The sequence below is a fragment of the Pan paniscus genome, chromosome 1 (assembly GCF_029289425.2).
Source record: "Pan paniscus chromosome 1, NHGRI_mPanPan1-v2.0_pri, whole genome shotgun sequence".
In the NCBI taxonomy this organism is placed as follows: domain Eukaryota; kingdom Metazoa; phylum Chordata; class Mammalia; order Primates; family Hominidae; genus Pan; species Pan paniscus.
In genome coordinates, this window is record NC_073249.2 from 101,679,509 (window position 1) to 101,700,058 (window position 20,550).

The 20,550-nt window shown below is 38.6% G+C and overlaps 1 protein-coding gene across 3 annotated transcripts in view; it reads right to left on the reverse strand.

Annotated features, from left to right (window-relative positions):
* Window positions 1-20,550, reverse strand: part of LOC100982596 (notch homolog 2 N-terminal-like protein R) — a 49,086-nt gene that overhangs the window by 20,214 nt on the left and 8,322 nt on the right. The window lies entirely within an intron of this gene.

Here is a 20,550-nt window from a genome sequence, read left to right on the forward strand (position 1 = left end):
AGGAAGGAATCAATTGAAGAATAACATTCTATGATATTTTCCACATTGAGGCACTGAGGAACCTTTTTACATGCCACCCCTTGATTCATAAGATGTACAACCATTTCAAACTGTGTGTATTATTTATGACAATTTTCTCTGAACAATATCAAAAAGGCATGGTAAGTCTCCATTTTCATAATGAAGTTGTTTAAATGGAATCTCTGAGAAGCATTTAAATTAAGAAACACAAACACTTTGATTCTAACTATAAATGCTGCTATATATTTGGCTGGTGTCCCAAATATGTGATTCAACTTATTCCTCGTTTTAGTTTTCAGGGACTAGAAAACTGAATCTAGTAGGCTGTTCCACCATTACCTCAAAGATTACACATTTAAACCAAACTCTAAATCCCCCTCTCAAAAACCAGCTCTTCTGTGCCCAAGCCTTGTTGTCCTGATTTTCCTAATCATTGTGACCTGAAACATTGGGGTCATGAGTGCTTTTGTCTTTGACAGTCATATCCAAGACCTTTCATTAACCATTGGTTGGCAAGGCTAGCTAGCAGGGGTCACAGTTACTGAGAAAAGAAGGAAGGCCAGATACTAGGGAACTAAGACAGAAAATGCCCAGAAGAATTGTGTAGTAGCTAAAATGGCTAAAGGAGAAAACAGGGTGGTGAATAGCTATAGTGGTAGTGAGGTAACTGGCCACAGCCTCTTCACCCCTCCCAGAGCTGCATAAGATAAGCATGGCGGAGCAAGGAGCGGCTAAGGCTCTGGGCATCTTCATGAGTAGGTGTAGCTACAGACCAACAGGCAGTGAAGAAAGTTCATAGCACTGAAACCAAAGATGGCATGCAGGTGACTGTGAGGAGTCTGTATCAAGAAGGTCAGAAGGTCTGGTTTGGAGTTCTGGTGCTGTGACCTTGGACAAGTTACTTATCTTCACTGACTATCCATTTTCTCACATTGTAAATAGTTAATAAGGTCACCTACATCATGAGATTATTCTAACAACTGAACAAAATCAAGTATGTAAAAAACCTTATAAATGTTAAAAAGTTTTGCAAGTGGGCTGGGCACAGTGGCTCACACCTGTAATTCCAGCACTTTGGGAGGCTGAGGTGTGAGGACCATCTGAGGTCAGGAGTTTGAGAATAGCCCGGCCAACATGGTGAAACCCTGGCTCTACTAAAAATAAAAAAATTAGCCAGGGTAGTGGTGCACGCTTGTAATCCCAGCTACTCGGGAGGCTGAGGCATGAGAATTGCTTGAACCCGGGAGGCGGAGGTTGCAGTGAGCCGACGAGATTGTGCCACTACACTCCAGCCTGGGCAACAGAGTGAGATTCCATCTCAAAAAAAAAAGTTTTGCAAGTGAAAACATCTTTTCTCTCTTCTTTGTGCTTATTGAGGAAAATACAATGCCCCATCCAAATCACAGCTTGATTTGAGAATAGTTTCTTGTGTTGGTTTTTCGAAGTGGAGGAGCAAAAAGTGCCAATGTAGCATAGCTAAAATTAACTCTGAGATATATTATTAAAAGCATTTGCAGCTTATTCAAGAAATGTGTTATGAATGTTAAAAACTGCAACACAAGTCTCACTCACAGTGCAGCCCTCTGGGCATTATTAGATGACTCCTCATTCTCCCATATGGGAATTATGCACCTTCTAAATAATGGCAAATTTTTAAACGTGGGTGGGCTTTGCTCAGCTTTGCTCCGGAACTATTACACCACCCTAACACTATCATGTGGCATATGCTAAGAGAATGCAAACTCATTTAAATGGTAGCATCATAAACATATAATGGAAACATAAGGTTCCCAGGAAAACAAAAATGAAGCAAAATGGAAGTTTCTAAAGCTAAACAGATGTATTTCTGAATTATTTGTTTCTACAGTTTAATTCACATTGTTGCTCCCTATCAAGTATGGAAAAATAAGTTTTAACCTAAGATATATTTAAGAAATCAGTAAAACCAGAGATTGACAAAGTACAGTTTGCAAGTCTAATTTGGACCACTGCCTGTTTTTGTTTGGCCTGTGAATAGTTTCTTACATTTTTAAATGATTAGAAAAAAAGAACAAAAGAAGGATATTTTCTGACATTTCAAAATTATATACAATTCAAATTTCAGTGTCCATAAATAGTCTTACTGGAACACAGCCATGCTCATTCATTTATAGATTGTCTATGGCTGATTTTCCACTACAACAACAGAGTCAAGTAGCTGTAATGAGACCACAAAGCCTGCAAAAATAATTACTCTCTGGCACTTTACAGAAAAAGTTTGCCAACTTCTGAGTAGAGAACATATGAAGGCTAATTCTATAAATACCATCCAATATGCTTATTAATAATGATCGGTTTCTGATAGGAAATCAACCTTATTAGTTTCCACAAAGAATATTAAACTTATAATCATTCATTCACACAACAATTAGTAAATGCCTATTATGTGCCAGGCATTTTTCCAGTGCTAGAAAAATTCTTACACTCTTGGAGTTTACATTCTAATAGCGGAAGACGAAAACAAAATTACTAAGTAAAAGATGCACAATAGATGGAGTTAAGTGCTGTGAAAAAAAATTAAACAGGAAGGAATGGAGCTGGGGATGAGGGTGTGGGGTGAGCAAAGAGAAGTATCTCAGTTTAGAATAGGAAAATCAGAGAAGACCTTCACTGACAATACTTGAGTTGAGACCTAAATAAGGTGAGAGTAATCATGCAGGTATCTTAGGGAAACACATTCATGAGAAAGGGAACAGCAAATGCAAAGGCCATAACACAGAGAGCAGCCCTAGCGTGTTTGAGAAGCAGCAAGAATATCTGGAGCAGCAGAAAATAGATGAGAGCTGTAACTGGGATGTGGATCAATTGGGGCCTTTAAGCCACTGTAAAGAAAGACTTAGGGTTTTCCTCTAAATGGGATAATACTTACATATGAGGTACAACAGACTTACTCTCCTAAAGCCCGTGTACAGAACCACATATTTGCTTTATGTGAAACTAGACCTACTGTATTAATAAAGTTTGATTTCTATTTAAAATGTTTTAGAGGGCTGGACATCAGCTTAGTTCTTTACTTTTACCTTAGAAGATAACAAGTCTCTTTTAACCCACATTTTCATGAGGTCCCATTTCCCTTTCCAAATTATTGTTTCACAGCTAACCTTCTATGACTGTAGCCTAATTTCAGATATTTCTCTTTCTTTTCCATCTACTTCTTACTTATCCCTCTGCAACAAAACTTTAATTCTAATTATTGCTTAGAAACTGTTTTCTAAAAGCAATGACTTTCCTCTAGTCAAGTTCAGTGGTCTCATCTGAAACTTCATAAGGAAATTCTCTCTCCTATAGGGAGAATTGCTAACCACTCCATGCACCGTTTTAATCATTTTACCTTGGCTTCTATGACTCCCTCTGTCTAACTCAAAACCCAGTGAAGTCTTAGTCTGGATTGCTGATTTCTCCTTCTTCCCCATCTATTATGGCCACCCTAATGTTTAAGTCTGGACTGCACTGCTCTTTCTCTCAAATGCATTTGTTACTGTTGTTGTTCACTTGGTTTTAAACAACTTCCTTCCTGTAACTGACTCCAAAATACACTGTTCCAGTCCCATATGTTCAGTTTTCTAGAAGTCATCTCTCTATCCTAATATGTGCTGCCACTATTTGAAACTAAACATTTGTAAAAGGAGATCATCTTCCCAAGAGACTTTAATTATTCAATTTTTCTAAGGCTTCCACACACAATTTAAAGTAACTTCATCTCTTTAAGTTGTATATAATTTATTACCACATTCTGACAAGACTTGTTAACTGAATTCCTATAATACTTATCATTCGTGTTCACAGTTTCCTTTTTGATACAAATTCTGATCATCTTAAAAGCCTCAGGCCAGACATCATCTTGTTGCTGGCTTTTTCCCCATTTCCAGCCATCCTTGGAATAACAGAACCTTCAGATTCAAGAAATTTAATTTCTATCCAATTAAGTAATCATTTCTAAAATATTTCTAAAAGATGATCACCAGCCTCTGCTTGAATACAAGCATGTAGCATGGTGCCGGATAAATCTTGAGAATTTAATAAATGCTTGGAGTTATTATTGTTCTGCTCTTAAGAGTACAGACTCTGGAACCAGACCACCTGGATTTCAATCCCAACTCCACCATTTACTCAATGTGTAATCTTGAGCCAGGTACTAAACTTCCCTGTTGTAAAACAGATGTAATAACAGTGCCTACTTCATAGGATTTTTAAATAAGGGTAAAGCACTTAGAACACTATCCAACACATAGTAAACACTATGCATTTGTTAAGTGAAATTACTGGCTGACTACTTCAACAAAAGAACAGTCTTCAATGTGGGTGGATCCCACTGTGAGAAAGCTCTTTCTTTCTTAATTCTTCAAATTCTGCCTCCCTTCCTAGGTATATACCCGAGATAACTGAAAACATATGCCCACGTAATAAAAATGTTCATAGCAGCATTATTCATAATAGCTAAAAAGTAGAAACAACCCAAATGCCTATAAGCTGATGAACAGATAAATAAAATGTGGTATATCCATAAATGAAATATGTGGCCATGAAAAGGAATGACATTCTGATACATGCTACAACATGGATGAACCTTGAAAACATGCTAAGTGAAAGAAGCCACACACAAAAGGCCACATATTATATAATTCCATTTATATGAAATGTCCAGAATATGCAAATCCGTAGAGATAGAAAGTAGATTAGTGTTGCCAGGAGCTGTAAAGAAAGGGAAATAGACAGTGACTACTAAGCAGTAGAGAATTTCTTTCAGGGTGATAAAAATGTTTCGAAATTAGATAATGGTGGTGGTCTCATAACTCTGGAAATACTAAAGTCTACTAAATTAAACACTTTAAAAGGGTAAATTTTATGATACATAAATTATGTCTTAACTTTGAAAAGAACAAACTTTGTCTCTCTACAATTTCCAGGTTATCTCTACCCTCTAGAACAAAAAAGAACAAGCCTTCTGCTTCTCTTACACGTAGCCCTTCAAGAATCTGAAGATAGTTATGTGGGCCTTTTGTTTTCTCTTTTCCAGGATTCAATGGTTTGGCGTATTCCTCAGTATAGGGTTATGTCCAGGCTTCTTCACCTTTTTAGTGGTGCTTCTATGCTTAATAGTAGTAATAATAATCAGAATGACCAAAATTTTCTGCCTCCCTTCCCAGGTATATACCCGAAGTAACTGAAAACATATTTTCTAAGTACTTAACTATGTATTGTATATTTGCTAAGCATTTGATAGCTATTGTCTCTTGTATTACTCGCTCCAGTGCTATATTATAATCTCCATTTTATATATGAGGAACTCGAAGCTTAGAAAGATTAAGATTTTACAGCTAGGCCGGGCGCGGTGGCTCGCACCTGTAATCTCAGCACTTTGGGAGGCCGAGGCAGGCAGATCACCAGGTCAGGAGATCGAGATCATCCTGGCTAACACAGTGAAACCCTGTCTCTACCAAAAATATAAAAAATTAGCCAGCCGTGGTGGCGGGCGCCGGTAGTCCCAGCTACTCGGGAGGCTGAGGGAGAATGGCATGAACCCAGAAGTTGGAGGTTGCAGTGAGCCAAGATCGTGCCACTGCACTCCAGCCTGGGCGACAGAGCGAGACTCCCTCTCAAAAAAAAAAAAAAAAAAATTCACAGCTAGTAGATGGAAGAGGCAGGATTCAAACCCAAGAAGACTCTAGAGTGCGTGTGCTTCAACACTAGGCTATCCTGCCTCCCCATCACTGGATGACTCCAGTTCATCAAAAACCTCTTTAAAAAGTGAGGCTCAAAATGGAAAAAGGCTTAACATATTCTTACCAGTGCAGCACAGAGCTGAACCATGACCTCCTGATCTGGACACTATGCTTTTACTATTTCAGAGTAAGTTCTTAAACTGAGGAGGCATCGTGAGAGCGCAGTTCAAGAAAGAATAATGCTCCGACTCATACCCAATGGATGTGTGTGCTTTTTTAGAAGCCACAAAATACTACTACGTGCTATGGAATACACACTCAGCTAAAATATTCAGAGCCTTATTTCACATGAACTACTAGTGTACCCTATTTTTCTCATCTTATACTTGTAGCACATGTTTTTTGAACCCAATAATTGGAACTGTCATTCATTCCTTTTAAATCCATCATATTGAGTCTTTACTCCAAGTTTCCTTGATTGAGACAACTTTTACATTATACTCATACAATCACAGAATTTCAGCAGTGATCTCAGAAACCAAATGGTCTGAACCCCTATAGCACTGAAAAGGACACCAAAGCTAACTGATCTACCCAAAGTTGGTTATCTGTGAATCTAGCAATTTCCCCAGTTTTACAAATATATCCCTATCTTCACCTAGACCTTGCAATGAAATAGTACTTAACTGAAAGTGTATGACTAAGTCTTGCCCCAAGACTAGCACCTATTCAATCAGCTCTAACATCCTAAATGGACCAGCATCCTATCCATACCTCTCCTCTCCCTAAGGACAGTCTGGAAATTCCTTGCTGAACCTAAGCATATGACTTAAAGAATAATCTTTCCTAAGCATAATTTTCATGTCATTCTTCTGCTCAGAAACTAGCAACAGTATTAATACCAAGCCTTTCAAATCCAAGTTCTTTACAATCTCTGATCTGCTTGTCTGTCCCATTCCAATCATCTAACCATCTTACTCTTTAGTAATCCATAACTCGAACACTCCATATTATTTCCACAATCTTGTTTACTGTCCCCTATATTAAAATCTTTTTAATTTCCAGTGAGAAACATCATGCTTCCCTTCTGGTATATCTCCAATTTAGGTTCCTTTCTTCCACCCTTTTTTCAAAAATCTGCTGTAAACCTGTCCTATAGTAAGCCTTCTACAAATCATCCCACCTGTCTCTGATCCTTCCAACAGCAGATGTAGTGCCATGTCATGCACTACATTGTCTCCACTGGTATGGTTCTTCTTTATTTAAGCCACTGTTATGTCTTTGCTGTACCTTTCTCAAACTCCCATCTAGATAGTTTTTGTGGGGAAGAGGCTGTCTTGAACCCTTGGTGTAGGTTCCCTGAATACCTGAGTACCTAAACCCCACTAAGCAGCTGGTTCCAAAGCAGGCTAAATTTCATGTGATGGATAAAGTCAGTCTCTCAATCCAAATGTTCCACAAAATCCATCTCTACTCTGTGATCTGTCTGGTAGAATAACAGGCCAAATCAACCTAATAGTCATCCTGAGGTATAGAATTATCCTTCACACCCCAGGAAGCTAAGCAGCATTATGGACATGGGAAGAAAGGGGAGTAATAGGTAAGACAGTCAGAAATAACAGACCCTTGTTTCCTAAGGCAGGAGATCTTTCAACTTGCAAATCCCTGTTCAACTGTGGTATAAGGAGAAAATATACTCTGTTAGTCTTGGTGGAAAGTAAGGTTCTCTGCTTCAAAACAAGGGCTTAAATAGCTGTCTTCTTGAGATGGCTAAAGTTGAATTTGGTTAGAGAGTGAAAACATGGCTAAACACCCAACAACCCTTACATATCTATAATTCCATTAAGCTACCCAGCACACATTTTGGAAAATAGTCTACCACTTGAACTAAAGGTGTATATTCTAAAAAATAACCACAAAAATCTAACAGATGCCTTTCATCCGCAAAACTATATGAATGTTTCCCTCCTGTAGGGAGTTTATTAATTATTTTCATAACTGTCTCTTCAATGTCTCTCAGTGACTTCTACTTACTCTCTCTTCTCTAGCATTGGAACTCTGAAAGAACATACTTCGCAGATGAGGTTGTGAATACAGAGAAAGGTTTGGGGAGCATTTTTCCATTTTAAACTCCATAAACTAATCTGAATACTTACCAGGTCCATAAAGATATATTTATGACTTTTTCTTTAAAAGTCTCAGCTGGGCACAGTGGCTCACACCTGTAATCCCAGCACTGTGGGAGGCCAAGGCGAGCAGATTGCTAGAGCAGAAGTTCGAGACCTGCCTAGGCAACACGGGCAACATGGTGAGAACCCCATCTCAAAAAAAAAAAAGTGTCATTTCTGACATTGAGAGGTCCACGTTTTCATTGTTACTGTTCAAACATACGCATGGGGTTGGATGTAGAAAAGCAAAGGAAGGAAGAAAACAGAGAAAAACAAGGGATTCCTCCTAATGGAACTAGAAAACATTCCATTTGAAGGATACCCCTACAGTTTCCTCTCACTTAAGCAGATGAAAACCAGACCCCAACCCTCACATCTCACTAGCAGCCTGGATTAGTTTACATGTAGCCACTTTACAGATTTCAACGAAGCTGGGATCTGAATAGCAATTCCAATCTGTCTGGCAATGGCTGCAGTTCAGGATCAGTCTCCCTAGTAATACAGGACAGAAAAATTTGTTCTTTCACGTTTCCTAAATGAATAGCCACTTGTCTACAGAAAAGCTTAAAACAGTGTAGCAGCTTGTGTCAGCTCCGAGATGACTGAAGTCTGAGCAGGAAATAAGCCCCTTTTCCAAACAAAAGCCAGTGTTCTCTCCCCTTGTTTTCTCCACCGAATGTTCTGTATCAGCAGGGTGAGGCCAAATTGCATCCAGGGCTTTCCTGCAGCTCTGTCTTTAGCTTTTTTTTTTTTTTAAACGAGGATTTGGCCATTCAAAAAAAAACAACAACAACAACAAAGCAAAATCCCACCACATACAAGAAGAAAAAGAGAGGCATGCTTTACAAAACAGCTATTTCAAAATCATGATTTTTAAAAAAACTATACAGAATGTGGAACGAAGGGGAAAAAAAAGTCTCATGTGGGTTGCGTCGGCACTGCAGCTGCTCCTCATTAAAGCTCCTCTTTACTCCCTCTGGGCTAGTTTCCAGCAGAAAATTCTTTAAACAGAACTCTGCTTTCAACCCACTTTCTTCTTGCGCTGGGCCTCTTGGCCCCCCAATCCGCAGTGGCAGCCTGCCCTAGCTGAGCTCTAGAGGGGGGAGCTGTCGTTAAGGTAAATGAGGTAAGGGCAGGGGAAAAAACTAACAAAACCCAGAAACCAAATTAAGCATCGGTCAGTAACAAAGGTCTGCAGTTTGAAAGGCTCCAAATCAGTCTGTTCTTTCCTGTGACCATAATGCCAGCTTAGTTTCCTGCCCCCCTACTCTGTCCCCCCTGTTAAAGTAGATAAAAATAATTGCTAACAGCCAAGGCTAGCTGGAAACAGTGAAAGTTCCTATGTAACATTCAATTCCCAAGGCTCCGACTACAAACTTGTAGGTACCCCAGAGCCTATAGAATCAAGTCTAAACTTCTAGGCTGGCATTCAGGAGGCCTAACCCACCTATTGGTCTAGACTCACTGGTCTCCCTCCTTTCAGTACCTCCTGGCTGAGGTCTGATGGGCTTGTCAACTTTTTAATTTTGTCAGTCTGTGTAAAGGTAACTAACAAGGTTATGCTAATTACCAACTTTGTTTTAAAAACATGCATGAGGACCTCTAGTTAACTTCCTGGTAAAGAGGGGAAAAAAAGAGAAGAAGCTCTGTCATACTACTTCTTGCCATTCCCACTCTACTCTCAACACCCCCTTCTCTCAAAAAAAAAAAGAAAGAAAAAAAAGGAAATACTATAGCTTACTCAGCAAGAAGGAAAAACAAAAAGAACTTTTAAAAAAAGTATTTGTGTATAGATTGGTGTCCAGAACTGGGACGCTTGTGGTAAAACACACTTTCTAGTGTAGTTTTTCTAGGGCCTTACTAGTTGTATGTGAAGGAAACAAAGACAAGTATACAATCTCTCACTCTCACACACATACACACACACATACACACTTTTATCACAACTAATACACAAAGACTACCAAATACTGCAGGGCAGCTCATTTTTCTACTATGTAAATTCAGCTTCCTGGACAGACCATTTCTGCTTTTCTTGTAGAAGTATTTCAGAAAATGTTAATCTTGGTTCCCACATTAGGTTGCATGCTTCCAAATTAAAAGTTACCCACAGGAAAAGAACTTCACGAGGAATTGTGAGGCTGGGAATTATCTCTGAAACCCCACCTCACTTAGTTTACATGGGTTAGGTTTTTCACCCCCTCATCTGAATAAAGCATTAAATACACACTGATTTTAATAAACCTAAACCAAAAAGAAGCTGAAGTGGTACGGACTTTAAAGCTGTTGATTCACAGCATCATTCATCTTCACTCAGACTATGAAATCAGTAACCACTGCAATGAGAAACCATGCTTTATTTATACAAGAACTTTACAAACATCTTTATCTTCCAGTTTACAGTCTGGGCTCATTTATCAGAACTCAAAGGCTGAGCTGAGCACCTAGTCTCTTCAATCATCACTTGAAAGATTGGGAAGGGGCACACAGTGTTAAAAGACTTGTGTTGTTGCTATAACAGAAGGTGGTCTTTCCTCTGTGTTCCAGAACACAATCAGGATCTTACCATACTTCACTGCACTGGACCCTGAGAAAATATCTACTTGTGATTAAAACATGGCAAACACATTCTAGACATATGAGTTTACAAAAAACACCCTTCGATGTAATGGACAAAACTGAATGAGTTAGCTCAGTTGTTCCCAAGGTATGGGCTGTGGAGTTATTGCAAGGGATTGCAATCCTTATAAATCACTTTCTAAACTACTAAACAGTATCTTGTCCATATTTAAATATATGTATATGCTTTTATGACTAGTAAAATAAAGATATATTAAATGATTCTTGAATTCTTAGATTTTGACAGTATACATTGTATTCAAACAACACACTGAGAAATTGTTTCATCTCAAGCTCTCTCCTTTATGCACTATACTCTTGCTAAACGCCTTTCAGCTCCTAGAAAATGCTATGGTACACTACTTCTCACTTCCAGACCTCTGTACACGCTGTTCAGTCAGCCCAAAATGCTTTTCCCCACTTTCTCATGGCTAAGCCCTAAAATTTCATTAAGTCTCAACTTAAATGTTATTTCCTGTGAAAAACAGCCTTCACACCCCCTCTGTTCTTATAACCCTGAGCCTGTGTTACTCATTAGCCCTTATTATGATTATCTGTCAACAGACTAAAATTATTAATTCTCATACTCCCAGTGCCTAACACAATGACTGGCATATAGAAGGCATTCAACTATTCAGTGCAGAAGCAAAAGGTCAAAATGAAGGGCTCTGTGGAATCTTTACCCCTTAAAAAGACCCTATAAATACACTTGAAGTTTGGGAACAACTGGGTTGAGCTATTTACCTAAAGGATTTTCAAAACTAATTAAGATTCCTGATATATAGACTACTTCTTAACCCCCACTCACCCCTATATCAGTCAAATTGGGCCAACTCCATGCAAAGTAGATTATTTTTTAATCACCTTCCCTCCCACCTACCAAATATGAAGTTAACCAACACACACAGAGAGGCATGTGTGCATGTGCAGACATACACACACACAGTCCTCATTCCCTCTTGCACTTTTATTAGTCTTTCATCGGTTGTTGATAAAAGACTGACTACATAAACCACCAGGGACCTGGAGCCCTGACTAAAAAAAAAAAAAAATCCTACAAAGTGGCCTCAATAGCATGAACTGCTAGATCCTGTAGTGACTGCCATTGAAAATTAAAGAAGATCTCTAGAAAGAAAAGTGTTGGAGCCTTCTTTCCATTCCCCAATGTTGGTGGATGACCACCTTCAAAGTTCTGAAGTCCAAAAAATATCTAAAAGCAGAGTAATTTAAAAAGCTTACTGTTTAGTCTAAAAGGATTTTCCTAGATGAAAAACAATTGTACCTATTTGGATACCAAAAATGAAAAAGAAATAGTGTGGAATCTTTAGATTGCCTAATGGGATCTGGAGAAACAGCTCTTAGTCCCAGTCTACATTCTAATGAGTTATGTAATAAAGGCTAATTCGCTTAGCTGTATTACACCTCAGCCTCCTCACTTATAAAACAAAATGAGTGACAAAGGTGCTTTCCAAAGTCCCTTTGACCTCCTAAGTGTGATGACTCTATAATCTTGGCCTTTGAAGTCCCTTGGCAATACTACCCAAGGATGTAATGATGCTTGCTGATGTTAATGTTTGGGTGTTTGTGGTTGTATATGTCTTGACCACTGTCCCACTCCAAGCAGGGGATCCTAGGGTAAGAACTGTACTGTGTCTCTTTTTTAATATCCCATCACCCTCTAGGTGCACAGATAATTCAATATACACTTATGTAAATGAATTGTTCCACAACTCACACTTTCAGCTAGCCCCTCACAGATGCATAAGAAAGCAAAGAACAACCAAAGAGAAGGAACAATATATTTAAACAAGATAAGGGGAATGAAAAAGAATCTTGTGTTTAAAAGGGATAGAAAGGTCTAACCATCTTCTATCCCAAACAACTGGCCAACATGAGAGCCTGTTTTCTTGAGCATAGAATGGTGGTAGGTATTTCAGCCTCTATGGAATCTGACCTGCTGATTAGTTATACAAGGCTAAAACTGACTGAAGTGTGTAGGTAAGACAACGGTCTGGGAAGAGAAGCACTAAATTTAAGCTCACAGGGAATCAACCACTTAAAAAGGTAAATTCAGATAGAACTTTATCCAGATTTCATTTTTATGCATCCTCTCTACAAGCATAAACGCTTATCTTACTCACTTCCCATCTCATGATGCTATCATCAATTCTTATAAAATTTAGAAAAGAATAGGTGATGTCTCCTAATTAGAGAGTTTGCTTCTGTCACAAACTGTGACAGTCAGTGTCAGCCTTTGCCTGGAAGAAAATGAGTCACTTTTTCATTAGTAATCAAGTTATGTCTATTTTTTAAGAGTGACCCAGAAATTCAAGGCCATGAGTTTCAGCAATACGAGACAGAGAATCAGACACCACAAACATTGTATACAAATAGAATTAAGACAGAAAAATTAAAGTCAAGGAGGTACAGAGTTACTTTTCAGGATGACTGAGGTTTCAGAAAGGGCAAGTTGCCCCGTAAAATATCCTCAAGATGTGTCTGGCTTACACAACGAGAACCAGTATTTCAAAATCTTAAAGTGACAGGCAGTTAAACGACCAAGGCACTACCATCGTCTAGGCAAGAGAATCTTAACCACCATCAAATGTTTTCCACACAGAATAGGCAGACCTAGTTTATTCTGGAAAATTGAGGGTTTGGATATGTACTATATAATCAGAGGAAACAAGCAGTAAAGGACCTGAGCTAATTTGGGGTAACCAAAGACTTGGCTAACAGATGCTTCCTTACTCTGGATCCCTCATATGAATCAGATCTGGCCAGTGATATGCTGGACAGAAGATATCTGAGGTTGAGATACCTGATTTCTCAACTAAGGGAATGAACTATGCAGTACATGAAAACCAACCCTCTTCTTAGTGCCTCTGTTTTCCTATCACTTCCCCTATCAAAATCCATTCTTGCTCTTGCCTTAGAGACTCTTAGATTCTGATTTTCCTCACAAAACATGGCCACAAGCCTACCGCCTCTCTGTCTGGTAGAAGTACAAGAATCAAGAGTCAAGGCCAAAAAGGTCTGAGGGAAGGAGCATAATTGCTCCCAGCTGCCCTCTCTTCCTGTCCCCAGGTCCTCTCCTTCACCCTCACTCTAGGCATTCTACCTCCAAACATTCAAGTTAACATGTGCTAAAGGAATGATTTTCTAAATCACTTACCTGTTACTGTGAAACTAGATTAATCCACATACTGGTTTAGTAAAACCTCACACAAACCAGCATATACACAGAAGACAGCAATCAAGATGAAGAAAACGTTTGAAACTGTGTCATTAAGAAAACGTGATGAAGAAATTGGTAATGATTATTCCAGGAAATAACAGTCCCTTCTAGTCTCCTCAGCTCCCTTCCTCTCACCCTTCTCCTACCTATCCATCTTCTAAGGCACCACTAATATTCAAAGATTTAGGATCTAAGCAGTGCACCAAAAGTACTCTGATTTTACTCTTTTGTCCCACAGTACTTGTTCCTTTGTCTGAGTGTCCATAGTTATTATCTGTGCCCCTACACTGGGATATTACAAACTGTTTTATTTTACACATCTCTGTATGCTTCATCTCCCCAGCAAGACTTCAGAAGACTGCCACCATGTCTTATGCAGGAGAAACTGCATTCACTGTCAGACAGTCTCTGGGTATGTATACTTGTGAATAAAGAAGTCAGGTAACACAGGCCTCTTGGGCTTTTCTGTCTATTCACAATACCCAGTACAGTGATCAGTTATAGTAGCCTGCTCAATAAATACTAGTGTGATAAAAATTAAACTTTTGTTTGAAAAGTGAGGATTCTATAGTGCTTCAGAGTCCATCTAACTTTCAGTGTTCAGCACACAGGATTATAGACAGTGACTGCAGGAAAATGACCTGAATCTATACAGATTTAATACCCTAAATGCTACCATTCTACATAAATCCTGATCAGATTATTTTCTTATTAACACCTACCTTTCTCCTCATATTTACGTGAAGGCAAAAAACTGGATAGAATGCTCTAGTTGAATGTGTTCGCTGAATAATATCACCCATCACTTAAATAATGCCTTTCTTAGTCTTTATTTTCACTTTTCTTTCATAAAAGTCTTTTCATAAAGATCAAGTAGAAGACTGTTTAGGAGAAGAGCATTTCGAGCAGAAATTAACTGCATTACTTTTTCATAGGAGAAGGCTGATGGAGTCTAAGAATTGGCAATACATTTTTGGACACAGAGGACTAAGTGCTAGTGTAGGTCACTGACAGTGAATAAATAGGATCTAGAAAATGTGCGGAAATCCAATAGAAATTTTAATTTACCTTACATTGGGTTGTAAGGTAAAACTCAACTAAAAGAAATATGACAACAAAATGCATAACACAGTCGCATGTGCACACGTGTGTGCATACACACATATGACAGGAGGACGGAGAGACACTAAACTTCATTCCTAACTACTGTATGTTGAGAGGAGGCCTAATGAAAACCTCTATCACACCCACATATTTATGCTAGCTGAACACATTTTAAAGTGCTTGGAAATTTTTAGATGATTACTTTTTCTCATATTCTGATATCCCCCATTCCTTTGCTATCATTCATAAGGGCAGATGTAGACAAAATTAAAGAATTTAATTAAGCCTCTCCATATCCTGAAAGAGAAATATTTCTCATTTTGCTTAGTCACAAAAAAAGGGAGAAAAAAAGAATTCCTGTGTGAAATTAATGGTGCTAATGAGACATGCCTGAATAAGAAACTTCACATAAGATTACGATTGACCTGGAGACTGTGTTGAAAGAAACCTAGCTAAATTCACATCTATTAATGCCAGATTGCAGGCCAAAATTTGTTGATTTAATTTCTTGGCAGTTACCCAAGACAGGTAAAAGGATATAGGCAGAGCCTAAGAACTAGATTCTCCTACTTCTTCACTGAACACTGAAATATATAAAGGTCCCAACTGAAAGAATAAAAATTAGTTGAAAATAGTATGGAAATTATGTTGCTATGTGTTAAGAAGCTACTAACTGGCCAGGCACAGTTGTTCAGGCCTGTAATTCCAGCCCTTTGGGAGGCAGAAGTGGGAGGATCACTTGAGCCCAGGAATTCAAGACCAGCCTGAGCAACATGTGAGACCGCGTCTCTATAAAAAGTTTTAAAAATGGGAGACTGAGGCAGGAGGATGGATGGCTTGAGCCTAGGAGGTGGAGGCTGCAGTGATCCATGATTGCTCTACTGCACTCAAGCCTGGGCCACAGATGGAGATGCTAGTAAACAAGACTTCCTTTACAAAAGACCCCTTAGGGAAACATCATATTTGATAAAGGATTTTAATAGGACATAAGTATTAATAAGAATCACTTAGGAATGGTACTGTTAAAGGGTCCAGATCTCAAGTCCTAATACAAGGAAAAGCCTCACAGGACATACTCATATGCATCTGTAACCCACTATGCAAATGTAAGGTGCCATATTCAACAACTTGTGACTTTTGTGCTGGCAACAACATTTATGAAAAATCACTGAATTTAACCTGTCTCAATTTCACAACTGCATAAATCTGTCTGGACTTGCTCCTGTTCCATTAGTAAAAAGAAAGGAGAAGTTTCAAATTAGTTCTCTCTACTGAAGCACACTTTAATAGACAATATCCTCTATCCCCACCTTCACTGCCCTCTTCTTCTATTTCATCCACAGTTATTACATTGAGCTTTCATGTTAAAGGCCATTTCTCAGAAATGCAGTATTCACCAAACCTGGCCCATGTACACTCATGCAACTATATGCAGATTTAGTGTTCTAGAATGATATGAGGTACTCAGGCCTACCTAATGCTACTGTCTTTAAATTTAGAAATTACATAAAGCAGTGTTTTAATCATATTCCTGATCTGAAAAGTCCCCTTTTTGTATACTTTCAAATGTTCCACACTTCCTTTTCAGAAGGTTCCATTTGAACTACCAACTTAAAACAGGTAATTCTGTCCCATTTTATTGACTGGCAAACTGAGACTCAAGGTGACAGTACATTTTCCACGAGTATATCTCAGGTTAGCTACAGAGTGATGGGATCTTGAGTGAATTATTTAACTTCTCTTAGCTTCCATATAGTCTCTCTCTCACATGAGGACTAAAGTAAATACATGTAAACTACTTGAGAACAGACCCTAATACGCAATAATGTTAGCTAGCATTATAGACTTTAACTTGCAAAAGATCCAATTGTTAATAGGAATCAGGACTCAAACTTAAGTCTATCTGGCATAAAAAAACCTATGTCCTCGGCTGGGCGTGGTGGCTCATGCCTGTAATCCCAGCACTTTGGGAGGCCGAGGCGGGCAGATCATGAGGTCAGGAGATAGAGACCATCCTGGCTAACACAGTGAAACCCCGTCTCTACTAAAAATACAAAAAATTAGCCGGGCGTGGTGGCGGGCGCTTGTAGTCCCGGCTACTTGAGAGGCTGAGGCAGGAGAATGGCATGAACCCGGGAGGCGGAGCTTGCAGTGAGCCAAGAAAGCGCCACTGCACTCCAGCCTGGGCCACAGAGCGAGACTCTGTCTCAAAAAAAAACAACAAAAAAAAACTATGTCCTCTTCATGTCACCAGTCAAGGATCTTCCAGGATCCTTACTCCACTCACCAGTGCAGGCTGAACCATACTAGGTCATAAGGCAAAAGAAAAAATCAGTAGTACTGATCTCCTTATTTAAAATTTTGATAATTTTCAACTTATTTTGCATTAATTTTGATTTTTTGAACAACTACATACAAACATTATTTTGATTAGTGAGTTTTTTGGCACTCTCTTAAATTTCACAAGAGAGGCCTGTGCCTTACTTGCCTCACCATGGTCCCAGCCCTGCCATTCACTGGCGGCCCCTGTACAGAAGGCCACATTATAGTCAGTTTTTTTCATACTTGGCTTTACTCTGAACCTCTCTAAGAAGCCCAAGTTAATGAACTGGTAATTATTTTATGACTTCCCAAAGAAGTGTGAAATAATATGATAACAATATTGATTAACTGCAACTACTACCACAGACTTGAGTTATCTGTTATATGTGGTACGCATAAATAGCATGCAATAAATAACTCTTGAATTAATAAAACCTGAACATATTACATTTTAAGAAAAGATTACTCTATGGAAGGTATTTAATGAGCCAAAAAAACAGCATTCTTTGTTTTATGTTAAAAAGATAAATGAACTATGGAAAACTGGCCAAGCTTCTGCTATCATTTTCCAGAAAAACTATATACACAATGTTCAGCTAAATAGGCACCGTACTTGAAGGAACTAGGCTGGCAGAACCAGTTTCAGCTGAGAAGAAAGAGAAAGTAATTTAACAGTTGATATTTTTCCCTGTCTATTTCTTTGATCTGACAACGCCCCTGTGCCTCCCTGAATGCACTCACAAGAAGGTGAAGGAAAGGGGGAAATGCTGAGTCAGCCATGACTTCTGAAAACGCCTTTTTGGGGGAGAAGCACCACAACAGAAACATTGCGAATGCATCCTCCATAAAAAGCTAAGTTCTAAGGGATTATGAGTGTCTCTACTCTCTACTTACTATACAGACATTTACCAAGAAGACAAAGAAGGCAATGGCTCTAGTTTTTCTTGGATGGATTCAGGAAATCTGGACCACCAACATGACTGCCTAATCCTGGAAAGGAAAATTGTTAGCTGTTAATGTTTAATGTTTATTACAGCTAGCAGACAAGTTTTAGGAAAAATGTGACACAAAGTTATATTTTATAACACTTTATATTTATAATAATTTACCTTAAAGTGTAGTTTTTAGATCAGCACTTTAGCAAAAAGTGGACATTCTCAAATGCAAGCACCCATCTACAGGAACGTATACAACTCACGGTGACTTTCTGCTGTTTTACAAACACTATGTTAGATATTTACCAAGTGGTATGTATGAAATTCTGAAAGGCCCCTTTATATTTCCAACTTTCATCATTAAAAATAATTGCAGAGTAACTTATATCAGACTAGCCCTCTTGCTCTGGACAAAATATCAAACGCACTGGAGAATCACTGAAAGCAGGCATAAACTAGAAGGGATATAAGCCCCAGAAAAAGCGAAGCAAACTATATGAAACCCACATTTACAGTTTTTTTTTTTTTTTTTTATCGTGAAGGTACACCCCAGTTCATGCAGCAGAAGAGGAAGAGTGTGCAAGCAGAAAACGGAAGTCCTGCGATACTGAGGAGTCAGAGGTATCTGGAGCTGTCACAGCAGCTAGAATATGAGGAGAAAAAATCCTGGAAAAGACAGAACCACAGAGTGGGTAGCTTCAAAGTATGCATACAACTCTGCTCAAATCCTTAAATAATTCCTGACTATGCATGAGCAAGATAAGATTCAGAAACCCAAGAGAAAGTAAGAGCTGGACGGCTGAAAAGACTGAGCAGAAGGCTCCTGGGGCTGGGAGGATAAGTTCTGCCTTAGAGGGGCTTAATGAACACCTCAGGGCTTGGTAGGCCCCTCACACTTTCCACTGAACCCCTAGAAGGGTCACATCTTGGGAATAAGAGCCCTATCCCATGACTAAGATTTGTGTCATCGGACTAAGGGCAGAACAGAAGTAGGCCCACCCTAACGTGTCCTAAAACCTAGCATCCATAGGATCAAGATGATCTGCCAATCTTGACAAAATTCAACATTCTTTAGTGGGAGATAAACTTTAAAATCTATCACCCACAATGTCCAGTAAGTAATGTAAAACTACCATACATGTGTAGAGTAAAGGGAAGTCATACCCATGGTCCAAAGAAGGAGCAGTTGATAGAAACAGAAACACATCCATAGACAACCCAGATGTTAAGAACCAGCAGACAAAGATTTTAAATAACTACAATAAATGTCCTTAAAATACATATTTTGTCAATTATACAAATCATAACCTAACCTACCCCCAGAATCCTAGTGAACTTGAGTTGTCCATGATCTTTAATCAAATTGGGATTTAGAATGGTTTATATTTGAAAGTCTGAAGCAAACAACTTGAAAGTGATTAATGACATCAAATTTAATTACATATTTACACCTCCCAGTAGGACAAGGGAAAGAATAAAATATCTTATCTCCCTGTAGTGAGAGGGCTTTATTAAGATTTGACAGTAGTTATTTAACAGCAATAATTGAGTTTTATGCAAGATTATACAAGTTCTCCTAATCTGGCATCAAAATCTAATCACAGACTGATAGGGTACTTAGGCTCCTAACAGTGAGAAAAAACAGTTGAGCTGAGTACAAAACTAATCTTCAAAAGTAGTTATCTTCATCTGTCAATGTGATCTTATCAAGGATTTTTATAATTTCTATAAACAATCATTATATTTTAGCTGAATCAGTAGCATTATGCTGTCTAAACAGATAGTCAGATTCCTTCTATTTTAAAACACTTTCTACCAGTTCCCATCCCACCACTCACCACTCACCCCCACGCTGGCCCTGTAAAAGGAATTTGGCTTCAACTTTCTTTTCTTAATCCACTAAGCAATCTCATGAATAAAAAGATAATCACATGCCCTGCATGCCTGATAGAATTTTTATAAATCTTCTAAGTGTTTTAATATTTATTTTCTATTTGTGAAAATAATATTTACTGAACAAGCTAGATCATCTTCTTTCTCCACAGAAAAAAAGGTAAGGTTGGTGAAAATACACTGAAAGCTCTGCTAGGTACACATTATTTTTGCATAAAATTTTGCTTAAAATTCTGTGGAGGCTGGCAAAGCACTGTAGAATGATTGACATGGCTGCCTTGATATTGTTCTTGCTTTTTCTTTGTCCACTTATGTTGACCCTGCCACTCCTAAATATGCTAATATTACTTTTGCTGAGGTAGGGAATCATTCTCTTTATACAAGTTTTGTTGTTCATCTTGGTCTCCCAAAAGGATGGCCTCACCAAATTTTTTCTTACTCTCTCTCAAGGAGTTTGTTTCCCTCAAAACAGGAAAGACATCTGAGGGACATACCCAGAACTGTATCCATAAGCATTCCATCCTATCAACAATTAACAAGTAGCCAGG